Consider the following 12,825-nt stretch of genomic DNA (forward strand, 5'->3'; position numbering starts at 1 on the left):
AAGTTGAAGACGTGCCCTCCACCTTCAAATGAGAGTGAATGCTGTTCGGAACTGAGCGCTGACAAATACCTGTGATGACCAGCTCGCAGTCTCAGCCTGTACAAAAATTGGAAAGATGTAACGGTTGGCTGTGGAACAAGTCAGTTTTTGTTTGGTAATTAAGAAACAATTCCAATTTTACCAATCAATTTAAATTATGCCTCAGAATACTAAAATCCAATCGCTCTTGAATTTAGTGTTTAGAAACACTGCAGAACCGGAGCTTCCACGATGTTACTCCCACTGACCATTCCCCATGAAACATGCCCAGGTTCTCAGTTGAGGATTTTTGCTGGGAACCTTTGCCCCTTGGCTTTGAACCAGGCCGCCTGCCCAAGGAAAGCAAATGTGTACTGTTTTTAGTGGAAGGATCAGAGTCCAGAACTCCACTGTGACACAGAATGGCCATCAGTGCTGTACACATCTGTGCATATTCAAAACCAGTTTGGCGAACACTGTGAAAATGTTTCACACAGAAATGAAATGGGATTGTATTCCGTTTCATCACTCGAGCATGTATGAGCGAGCAAATTCAAAGCCAGGTTTGCTGACGTGAACAGCAAGTTACAAATCTCTGCTCATGTCAGTCTGAAAGGCTGCCATCGGGAATAAGGCTATTCTTGCCCGATTTTGAAGCGGGGAGTTTTCGTGTATGAGGTGACTCTAACAGCCACTACATTACAGGCAACATCCCGCGAGCAGCTGGTGTTCAGAGTCGGCCAGCACTAAAATTTACAGCGGCTCAACGCTTCATCTTTCTGTTTCCAGGAGCTGGTTATTTCCAGCGTAATTGGCATCATTTAAAAAATAAGAAAATCACGTGAAATTGCTCACAAAATATAAACAAAGATGGTGTCAGGGATGCACAGTTTGGAATGTCGGGCGAGCCTGAACATACTGGGACGTCTTACCCTTCATCGTCAGCATGACCTTAAGGAAGGTTTGTCAACAGAAAAATTTGAGTTATTGATCTCTGCAATATGGGGCGAGTTAAAAACTGGAGAGCATAGGTTTAAGGTGAGACGGGTAAAATATAAAACGGAATGAGGCACCTATCCCACAGAGAAGGTTGTGCGTGTATGGAATCAGCGACCAGAGGAAGTGGAGGAGGCTCGTACACTCAGAAGATTTCAAAGGCAACCGGCTGAGCTTCTGGATAGGAAAGGTTTAGTGGGATAGGGCCAGATGCTGGGAAATGGGAGTTTGTTTAACATACATTTTAAGAGACATTGAAGCATGAATGCTGTTCTGGGGACAGTGCGAGGGCAATCAGCCATAAACATCTCCCAGATCCTTCAGAGCAATTCCAAACTGCACTCCCAAAATGTATTGGAAACTTGGTGCACGCCACCTCCCGAAAAGCTCCGAAATGAGGAAAAGAAAGAACTGAACATGAACGGACAATGAAAAGTTAAGAGATTCCCAAACACAGTCTCGTTTAGATTAATTTGCCCATCCGATCAACAATGCGGCAGTGCCTGCTTCCTCCATCTCCAGGGCAGAAGGGAAGGAAATAAAAGAAATTTAAGACCATATGACATCACAATGTAGTGAATTATTTTCCCATTCGCCAGAACACCAAATAATGAGAAGTAAAGTCACTGCAGGATTTTGTTTCACAACAGCGATGCAATACCAATCTCCGTTCTGTTTCAGTGAAAACAGTGAATAACACAACTTGGCCGGAACATGATGCAGCAGTAGAACCGCTTGAGAACGGGGACATTTCATGTGGGACGCAAACGTGATCATAACAGCATAAACACTGACAGGATAGAGAGTGTGCACTCTCCCAAATCAGAGGTACATTTCCAAAAGCAAAACCACATGGTTGTGTTGGAATTTAAACACAGCAGCATTTAACAGGTTGCAGTAAAACAAACAGCACACCCACAAAGGGCAGCGGTTGGATCTGAACTCGAGCCACCTGAGAGTTTGTAGTGAGAAAGCAGTTCCTTCGGTCACTTGGCCACGAAACCAGCCACAGCTGCAGTGTATTGTCTTACACCTTCCATGGTGCTCCTGTGAAACATTAGAAGCAAAGTCACAGGGAAACAGTTCTGGATCCCTCTCCTGCTGGCACAGCTGCAGGGATATGACCAACTACAATATCAATCTCGCAACAAACATTCAATCCAGCCAAAAATCATTTGATAGCTGGAATCAAGCTTCTGAGATTTGCTAAAGCCACAAATGTAATGTCTGTATGAGAGACTGTATATTCGGATATGATTGGGCAAAGTAACCATGAGCTGCATGATATTGCTGGTATTTGGATTGTTGCTTTGGTAAATGATTTCGTCCTCTGCTCGAAACAGGACAACTTTCAGTTTTTGAGGATCTTAACAGAAGTCAAAAGGTGATTGCCCCACCCCACCCCAAAGATGTCAAAGAGGTGCTAACTGCCCTGAGTGCTCTTTGTTCTCGATGTGAAGAGCACTCTGCCAGAGTCACCTTCATGTCTCTGGTTCTGAGTGAAACACAAAGAAGGAGCCCCTCAATCCAGACAAAAATCAATGGTAAGCTGAGTCTACCTACTCAGACTCTTTTCAGCTACAAATGTTTCTGTGAGTGCGTGAGAGTATATGTTCGGTTACGATTTGGTCAAATCACCATGAGCTGCTTGACATTACTTCAATTTCGATTCTTGCTTTGCTCAATGATTGCTCGAAACAGGACAACTTTCACGTTTACATGGAACATGAAACACACCGGACAACAGGGAAAATGCACAAAGCTGAGCAGGCCGTGTTCCACATTATACCGTGCAGCATAGTTTCAGTCACTGTGTCTGTTTTGCAGCATAAGAAAGAATGTTCTCCACCCTAAAAGCGGAGGTAGCATTACAATCCGAGAACGACAGATCACATTGTGAGGATGCTCTGACCTCGGGGCTGGTTCGAGATGCCACTTTCCTTGCCTTTTACCTTAACCGTGCAATTGGCTGCAAGGATGTTCACACCTGGACATGAGCCACATCGATACCGACTGAGTTGGAAACCTGTGTGGGAATCGACGAGAAGCGACTCAATAAATCTTGCTAAATTCCATGGTGCTTATTAGAAATGCAGTTTCTGTTCACCTCAATTTAAAAGGCAGTTTCTGAACATAGTAACTGAAGTCAAAAGGTAATTATGTCACCCCACCCCCACTCCGGGAGTGGTGCTAACTGCCCTTGAGTGCTTTTTGTTCTCGATGTGAAGAGCTCTCAGGCTGAGTCACCTTCACGCCTCTTGTTGCTGAGTGACTCAAAAAGAAGGAGTTTCACCAGAGCTGCAACTGCCTCACTTTCCCACTCGCTCTCCCCGTTTACAGTTTCCTGCTCGTCAGTGATTTAATGAAAACCAAAAGGATGCGATGTCATTCTGCAGCCTCTCTGTCAATTCCTCCGTTTCAGTTCCAACATGGCTTAGATCTCGGAGCGCACCTTAATACTAGCGGTGCTATGAAAGCACAGGTCCAAGAGGTTCCTCGGAGAGTATAATTTCTTTCATTGCTGTTGCTGATTGAATGAGTCACTAACGTGCGAACTGATCCAAACCATGATTCAGCACCTCTGCTGCCAATTCTCGCACGTTGAATAACGACAGAGAGTTTCCAAATGAGGCCTTGCAGAGAAGACTTTGGTTTACATTTGACAGACAGACTAGTTCAGGAATCAGTGGTGCGCTGATCAGTAGCACCAGCGCATCAGCTTCTTCCCTGTCTTTGAACCGGTCCGCCTGCGCAAGGAATGCAAATGCGGGACAGTTTTTCGTGGAAGGGATCAGAACGCGGTAACTACACTCTCAAACAGAATGACTTATGATCAGAACCAGGTTTTACAATGGTTCTGATCAGAACAAGCCTTTACAATGCTTTGCTCACTAATTAAATGGAAGTGCATCACATTTCACAAAGAGAGCAGATTTGTTCGAGCATTTTCGAAGGCAGATTTGCAGATGGGAGAGCAAGCAAGAAAGCTCCGTTCTTGTCCGTGTAAAAGGCTGCAATTGAAGAACAAAGCAGTTTCTGCCCAGCTTCGAACTGGGGACCTTTCGCGTGTGAGGCGAACGTGATGACCACTACACTACAGAAACGAGCTTCAGCCGAGCGCGTTGCGGCTCTGTGGCATCCAGCACTGAAAGTTGAAGCCATTCTACGTTTCACCTTTCTTTTTCCAATAGCTCGTTGTTATCCAGGAAATTGACATCTTGAAAAAGTCAAAAAATATAGACTGAAATTAGTGACAAAATATAGACAAGGATGTCGTCAATGTTTGGACTGGAGTGTGAAGTGGAATAAGCTGGGACAACTTTCCCGGCAGCATAACGGCTGCGACATGGTTTTATGGAAGGGTTGTAAACTGAGTATTTACGTGTTTTACACAAGCTAGGGTGAGTTGGAAACTCGAGAGCATAGGTTTAAGGTGAGTGGTCTGAAATTGACAAAGGACCCCGACGCACATTTTCCACTCACAAGGTTGTGGGTGTATGGAATGAGCTACCAGAGGGAGTGGAGGAGGCTATTGCACTCAGAAAATTGCAATGGTAATCGGATGAGTTTCTGGATAGGATGGGTTTAGAGGGATTGAGGAGAAATGCTGTGGAACGGGACTTGTTTAATTTTGGTGATGTGGTGAGCATGGATGAGATACACCGAAGTCTCTGTTTCCACGCGGTGTACCCCAATAACCTTGCGTTGCTTACACCGGTATTAAAGGATTACTTTTCAGCGGAGCTTGCCGTCGCAGTCTGTAGCACAATCATTTAGTCTGTTCGACTGCTCACGGGAAAGGTAGTATTGTGAAACACTGCAGAAACGAACGACTTCCTTACTTTTGCTCCGACTGACCATGCTTCGTGAAACTTTCCCAGATCCTCAGTTGAGGATTTTTGCTGCTGCAAGTTACCTCAGAACCCCTGTTAACTCGTAATGTATTGACCGAATCGCAAACAGAAAGCATTTAACACGGAACACAAACAAAACTGGCATACCTAATGCATGTTCAGACACAGCGAAGCATGAATGCTAAATGTGAGACAGTCCGAGGGCATGAGGCATAAAGTAATCTCACAACTAACAACAGGGCAATTCCAAACTACTCTTTCAAACATACTGCAGCCTTAGTGCACCACCACTTCCCAGACAATGCTGAAAAGAGAGAAAGAAAGAATATAATAAGTATGGGCCATAAAAAAGTGAATTTCACCAATCACAGTCTCGATTAGATTACCTTTCCCTTCCGGTGTCTCCAGGACGGAAATGCAGGAAATGGGAGAAATTCAATAACATATGCATTGGAAAGATTTTCCCATTCGCCAGAAAGCCAAATAACGATGAATCGACTCACCGCCGGACTTTGTTTCACAACAGCGATGAAATAACAGTCTCCATTCGGTTCCAGTAAAACCTCAACTTGCCTGGAACATAAACCAATCGCTGAGCTGCTTGCGATTTTCTGCAGGGGAGGCGAATAACATCATGGCAGCTGAGAGACCTGACAATACTCGGCACCTGTCCACAGTTAATTCTCCGAGAACATCAATGCAGCGGGGATCGAAGCAGCATTCGAGTTGATCAGCTGAAATGGCAGTGGTGGGATTCGAACCCACGCCCTTTACAGGACTGGAACCTGGATCCAGCGCCTTAGACCGCTCGGCCACACTACCAGACAGCCTGAGCGCCCATTTTCTTGCATTTCGAATTGTGCTCCTGCATAACCACACATGCAAAGTCACATGAAAAGGGTTCCATGGTCCCTGTCCGACTCGCACAGCAGCTGGTATGTGCCCGGCTACAATGTCTATTTCGCAGCAGATAATGAAAGCCCATCAATCCAGACAAAAATCAATGGTAAGCTGTGTCTATCTTCTCAGACTCTTTTCAGCCAGAAATGTATCTTTGACTGCGTGAGAATATATGTTCGGTATGATTTGGTCAAATCACCATGAGCTGCTTGACATTACTTCAATTTCGATTCTTGCTTTGCTGAATGATTTCACCGATTGCTCGAAACAGGACAACGTTCACGTTTACACGGAACACGAAACACACCGGACTACAGGGAAAATGCACAAAGCTGAGCAGGCCGTGTTCCACATCATACCGTGCAGCATAGTTTCAAGTCACTAACTGTTTCTAATCGAGAAGCCACTTTCCTTGCCTTTTACCTTAACCGTGCAATTTACTGCAGAGATGTTCACACCTGGACTTGAGCCACATGGATATCAACTGAGTTGGAAACCTGTGTGGGAATCGACAAGAAGCGACTCAATAAATTTTGCTAAACTCCATGGTGCTTTTTAGAAATGCAGTTTGTGTCCAAGTAAATCGAAAAGGCAGTTTCTGAACATAGCGACAGAAGTTACTGCTCACCCCCCCCCCCACTCCGGAAGTGGTGCTAACTGCACTTGGTTGCTTTTTGTTCTCGATGTGAAGATCTCTCACGAATGAGTCACCTGCATATCTCTTGTTGCTGAGAGACTCACAAAGAAGGAGTTTCACCAGAGCTGCAACTGCCTCACTTTCCCACTCGCTCTCCCCGTTTACATTTTCCTTCTCGTCAGTGATTTAAAGAAAACCAAAAGGATGCGATGTTATTCTTGCCAATGCAAGCAGATTGCCAAATCTTAGTTTTAAAATCTTGCTGCAACTGTTCTGATCTTAATGAAGGCACACATGGGATTCAGTGCAGTAATGATCCCCTAAACTGGAGAAGGAAATCCTTGCCTTCAAGAATACGTCCGGAATGTTCACTGATTCATCCCAGTGATGGCAGGACTGTCCTCTGGAAGCATATGAGTAAAATCATTCAATGTCCATGGAGTTTCGAATGAGTGGTGAAGGGAAAGTCTCCATTCACAAATTAATCATTCAGTAGAATTCAATACAGGGACCCATGAAATGATGAACACATTGAAAAAGAACATGGACGTACGATACACAATAGCTAAGACAATTACTATGTGAAAAAACTTTGATTTCAGATCCACGGTGGCCTTTGGTGATGACATTTACTGTCCAGAACCAGTCTGCACTGGAATGACTGGAGACACACTATGAAGTATTTGAACTTGAGTCGCCTTTAGAAATAGCTGAGGCTCACTCAGGGCACGGGAGTTAGAGATGTTGGCCTTACAAAACTTTCAAACATTTCATGGAAGAATAAAGGGAGTGATAGATAATTTTCGATCCTACGGAGATGATGTTCATGAACTGGATAGATAATAATTTACCTGAGTGGAGTTTATACATAGTGACGTCATATTTAAAAAGCAAAGAGTTCATAGTGTGACTGTAAAATCTTCAGGTCACCCTCAGTGGGAGCATTGTGTGTAATCCTTGTCCTCATGCTCCACCAACAACATGTGAAGAGGTTAGAAAGGACACCGACGCTGTTTCCTGGATAGCAAGATATTAGAAAGCCAAGTGACGTTGTTTACTGAGACATAAAAATATCAGAAAGGATGCAAACGGGATGATGGAAAGAATGAGGGAGTTTATTCACGAGATCTGGAAATGCTGGAGCAGAAACACCCAAGTTTGAAGTCAACAAATGAGATTTTCACATAACGTGAGGTTTGAATGACTAAATCAGGGAAATCCCCTCTTTCGAGTGAATCAATAACTTTAGTTAGAGCTTCAAAACCATTAGTGAATGATTAAGAAAAGTTTGAATGAGAGTTTCTTCCAATCAATACAGTTAGTTAAATCGTGAACGACTTTCCAGAAATAAAACGTAGAAGCTGATTTCACAGTGTTTTAAAAGATACACGAACAAACATACAAGGAGGGAATTTACCATTGAGAGGAAGTCAGTGTGGTTGCGTAAGAATTTCGAATTTGGTTGACTTCAGCCACAAAGACATTTCATGAACACGTAGAACTGATTAAGATTGAGTAAAAAACGTTCATGGATTGGTAAGGTGTGGCGTGTTATTCATGGTGAAACTCTGTAAATGGAGCTGATGTCCTAAAATAACTGCAGACAGAAGTTATATCCTAATCAGTCGGAATTGAATCGTCACTTGGAGACGCAACACCTACTTTAAAGATTCGACCACATTCACATGATGTTATGTATATTTCGTACATTCTTTACTCCACCCAAGAAATGCACCAAGAAGATCTGTTATTTTGTATTGTTAACCCTCTGTACTTCTCTGCAGCATGCCATTGAAGATAAAATATGCTCAGGCCAAAATTCAATTCAATACAATATTCAAACGGTCCTATGTGATTTTTCCTTTTTGATTATTGCAATAACCTTTGCGACTTTGCAACAAAATGCATAACATAAAACCAGTTCAACATTTATTTTCGCGAAATTAAAGCAATGCACATGGGAAACGTTATCCACCTGCTGAACAATCACCTTTGGCTCTCTCTCCACACATGTCTCTTCACGTTTTAACTACTTGCAGTATGTTTGTTGATCAAGGAGTTATTATCCAATAAAGGTCATTTCTCAATCCACAAACACGGGTATTTTCCCATAAACTTGGCTTTGCTCAATATCACCTTCTATCCGTACCCCTCAAGACAATGAATAATTGAAGCTGCTCCATGTGAGGCTCAAACTTAAAACTTCAGCGCAGCACAGCCCACTATACTGGCACAGAGATACCATGCACTGTCACCTGCATCACAGGAGCAACACATTAATGCTTATCTCCAAGTTCCTGGTTGTACCTTAACGTTTGGGAAACCGAAGTTCTCTGATTCCATGGCTAGTAACGGGGATTTAACGATCATCTTCACCAGTGGTTCTGACTCCGAGTGAGGAAAATGGTGAGCTACTCATTGCAAAGATGGGTAGATTTTTGAAATATATAATTGCAACATTTGCCTTCACTAACCAATGAACATTTTATTTTGTTTTTCATCTGTAGAAATCTTAAAATCTTCATCTTTAACAGACTCAATGACAGATCTCCATTGTGTCTCTGGTATCAAATTCCAAAGTGTAAACCCCCTCTGAATTCTTCCACCACAGTCCGCTTTTTGGTAGTGTTCCTGTTGTGGGAAATGCACTTCCCCGTGTGTCAACTGCTGCTCCCAGCATTCTCTCTGGCACTGCACTAATTTTCCTTCTGACACTTGCTCACTGTGTTGCTGTGATCATACTTGGTGTTGCATGGCCCAGGAAAATGATACAGATCAAGGTTTTTGCATTGCTGAATTCAATTGTCTGTTTAGTCTTATTTAGGATTTTGAAAGTGTCTGTTCTATACAGAAGTGCTGGTCAAAAACATCTGAGCAGAAGAAAGGTGTTCTGAATAATGACATTGAGCACTATGCACTCTCCTCCAGTCTCGAAAACAATTCCTCACAGGCAATTTAATAGACAATAGACAATAGGTGCAGGAGTAGGCCATTCTGCCCTTCGAGCCGGCACTACCATTCATTGCGATCATGGCTGATCATCCTCAATCAGTATCCTGTTCCTGCCTTATCCCCATAACCCTTGAGTCCACTATCCTTATGAGCTCTAGCCAACGCTTTCTTGAAGGAACACATCCTGCTTTCTCGGGTTCTTCATTCTGTTGACTTCAAATCTTCACAGAATTCAACAGACTTTGTTACATAGTCTTTTCTTCATTTTTGCTTAGATCACTGTAAGCAGAGTGTCACAGTGGGAATGCCATTGCCCCACAACCCAGAGGTCAGACCATACTCTTGGGACCGTACTGTGCTATTTAGCATTTCACCAGACCAGGGAGAAATATCTGCTGTTCTGCATAATTTACGCAATTCACTTATTCATGCACGAACTCATATACGTGACGAGGTGGCCGAGAGGTTAAGGCGATGGACTGCTAATCCATTGTGCTCTGCACGCGTGGGTTCGAGTCCCACTCTCGTCGCTGTTTTCAATGTTGCTATTTTTGCATGCTCACTCCTGTCTTATTGAAATTGGAACTCCAATGGTCAGTTTATATGCATCGACGCTATTATAAAATCTCAAAGAATAATTTGAGTCAGTTGCTTAAACTGCATTGAAACGTAGATCACATTGGGATAATGAAAAGTAACGCGATTTTCTTTTTCAAAGCTGCTGTGACCTTTTATCATATGAAAGAGATCCAGGAAACCAAAATACAAGAGATGCGAAGCGCATGTTTATGTAATGCGATTCTTAATGACTGTTTTTTCAAATGAAATCTGGAGCAGGTTGAGTAGAAGTGATTCATGTTGGTGAGAAGAGCACAGAAAGGCAGAACAAAATAATGGAAATATTTCAAAAGGGGCAGGGCGTGGGTGTTGGGGCACCGAGAACTGGCTGAAAATGCACAGAAGAGAATTGCAGATATGGGTGCCATGCATGGATACGGAGAGACTTTCACATTGGTCTCTTTATCGCCCGTTGCTCTCGCATTGATGAAGGCTGGACACAAGACACAGATAAACACAAGATGTGGGAATCAAGCTCCAAAACGTTATGCAGACACTGGATGCATCACATTGAACTATGGACAACTGGAGAAGTAGCATGCTCACTGCAGGGACTGAACCTAAACTGTGGAGCAATAATCGCAAATTCATGCAGCATTAGCATGAAAAATGATTTAATGTGTCTTTATACGCATGTCATTAACAGACGTTTCGTTCTAATACCTGTGTCATTGAAAGAAAAGGACACCACATGTCAAGATGGATGACAACGTAACCAAGTTTGCTTTGAAATTGAGATCCATTTCATCATTGTACACAGTGGACAAGTTCATTTTAAATAATACAAACACATTCCCTCACCTGTAATAAAAGTGTGATTTCATTACAAACATTGCCCTTGCTAAGTGGCAGTTACTCAACATGAAAAATATGATGTAATTTTTATTGAGCATACATCAATTAGCACCATTATCTAACTTCGGATTGACTGCAATATGCACATGATAAACAATATTTAAGAAAGAATGTCTTTTGGAAGTAATGATTCGGTGCTGACGAAAAATAATATTAAATTCACATGATGCGGATATTCCACCAATGGCTCCAATGGTGGAAATGGTCAGTGGGCACTATTTCTAAGTTGGTATAGAGGTGTGTGAGTTGCAAGGGTTGGGAGATCCCACCTCATCTGGAGCAGCGTCTGCTCACATGGACCAGGGAGCATTGGGGCAGCAGGCTGGGAGTTCCAACCACACCTGGAGAAGCTTTTATTGACTTGGAGTAGCAGGGAGCATTGGGGAAGCAGGCTGGGAGATCCAACCTAACCCGGAGCAGCTTCTATTGACGTGGCAGCAGCAGGGACCATTGGAACATCAGACTGCGGGATCTTACCTAATTTGAAGCAGCTTCAGTCGACATGGAGCAAGGAGTTTTGTGAGATCCGTCTGGGAGCTCCACTCTCACCTGGAGCAGCTTTTAATGTCAAGTAGCAGCGGGAAGCATTGGGACATCAGAGTGATAGATCCAGCCTCAACTGGACCGCTTCTATTGACATGGAGGAGGGAGCATTTGGACATCAGACTGGGAGGACCAACCTCACAAGGACCAGCCCTTAATGACATGTAGCACCTGTGAGCATTTGGGCATGAGAGTGGTAGATCCAACCTCAACTGGACCGCTTCTATTGACATGGAGCAGGGAGCATTGAGGCATCAGACTGGGATCCCCAAATTAAATTGAAGAAGCTGCTATTGACATGGAGCAGCAAGGAGCATTGGAACGTTAGGTTGGGAGCTCCAACCTCACCTGGAGTAGCTGGTATTTACATGGAAGAGAAGGGAGGATTGGGACATTAGGCTGGGGGAAAGGATATTCAACTATTTTAATCTGAAGTAAAATAGGTTCCAAAACTCAGATGTTAATTGATTTATGAAGAAACTTTCCCAGGAAAATAATTAATACTTTCGATACTAAAGACAAGTCCTGCAAATATCCAACTCAGGAAAATGCATTGGTACAGAGAGAAATGGGGGTGATGTTTCATGTCTTTGTCTTTTCTTTTCTGGCCGACTCTGCACTGGATTACATCACGGGAAGGACGTTTTCACTCATTTCATATTGTTCAGTTTCCTGCAAATACGGACAGGTCATTAACGCAATCTAAACCGAAAATTAATGGGAATATGTGATGTTATGATTAGGCTAGAGTTTACCTCTAATTAGGGTGAAAACGCAGCAAAGTAAGTTGCAATTTTCTTGATCAGCAGCGACCTCATTGATTAGCTGCTCGAATTGTGAATGGTAGTTTTTTTAAGACAATTTGAAGTGGATCATTGATGGTGATTATCTTTGTTCTTTGTTCACCTTGTGACTGTTACTGTTATTGCTCATGTCGTTGTCAGCACCACAGCTCTGCAGCGTGTAAAATTTCAGCTGTGCATCTGGCCAGTGGTACAGCCATTCGTATAGCTGGCTACGGATCAGGCAGGTGCAGGTTCAAGTTTTGCTTGGCACAAGCGCATTGTGGAGATTCAGCACACATCCAAACTTTTTTTTTTGTTACACTGAGGTGGATAATATTTGAAATTTTCATCTCCACGAACGAAAATTCGTTTACTGTCTTCGATCAATTAAACATTACCAAGAGCTCTCAAAGTTAAAAATCACATTGCATCAGATTGTATCGAACAAGCATATTTGGAAGCACCAGTGTTCCGTGCACTGTTTCTTCATCAGGTGGTTGTGAACTGTTGGACTCTAATCTGGCTTTGTATGATTTTTAAATTTGTCCACCCCAGTCCAACACCAACACATCTATGTCATGGGTACAATCGACACCACGAACGATCAATTAAAATCCAGATGATCTTCCAAACGATCGCGCATATTGACACACACATCAAGTTTCTG

General features: G+C 43.1%; 3 non-coding genes across 3 annotated transcripts; 1 reads left to right on the plus strand and 2 right to left on the minus strand.

The window, feature by feature from the left end:
• Positions 1-4,045: 4,045 nt before the first annotated feature.
• Positions 4,046-4,118, minus strand: trnav-cac (transfer RNA valine (anticodon CAC)). The gene has a single exon. It is a non-coding gene; the product is annotated as a tRNA-Val (tRNA).
• A 1,490-nt stretch (positions 4,119-5,608) lies between these two features.
• Positions 5,609-5,690, minus strand: trnal-cag (transfer RNA leucine (anticodon CAG)). The gene has a single exon. It is a non-coding gene; the product is annotated as a tRNA-Leu (tRNA).
• Positions 5,691-9,805: 4,115 nt separating this feature from the next.
• trnas-gcu (transfer RNA serine (anticodon GCU)) lies at positions 9,806-9,887 on the plus strand. Its single transcript has one exon. It is a non-coding gene; the product is annotated as a tRNA-Ser (tRNA).
• The last annotated feature ends 2,938 nt before the right edge of the window (positions 9,888-12,825 follow it).

This window comes from Hemiscyllium ocellatum, unplaced genomic scaffold, assembly GCF_020745735.1.
Source record: "Hemiscyllium ocellatum isolate sHemOce1 unplaced genomic scaffold, sHemOce1.pat.X.cur. scaffold_905_pat_ctg1, whole genome shotgun sequence".
Taxonomy (NCBI): Eukaryota; Metazoa; Chordata; class Chondrichthyes; order Orectolobiformes; family Hemiscylliidae; genus Hemiscyllium; species Hemiscyllium ocellatum.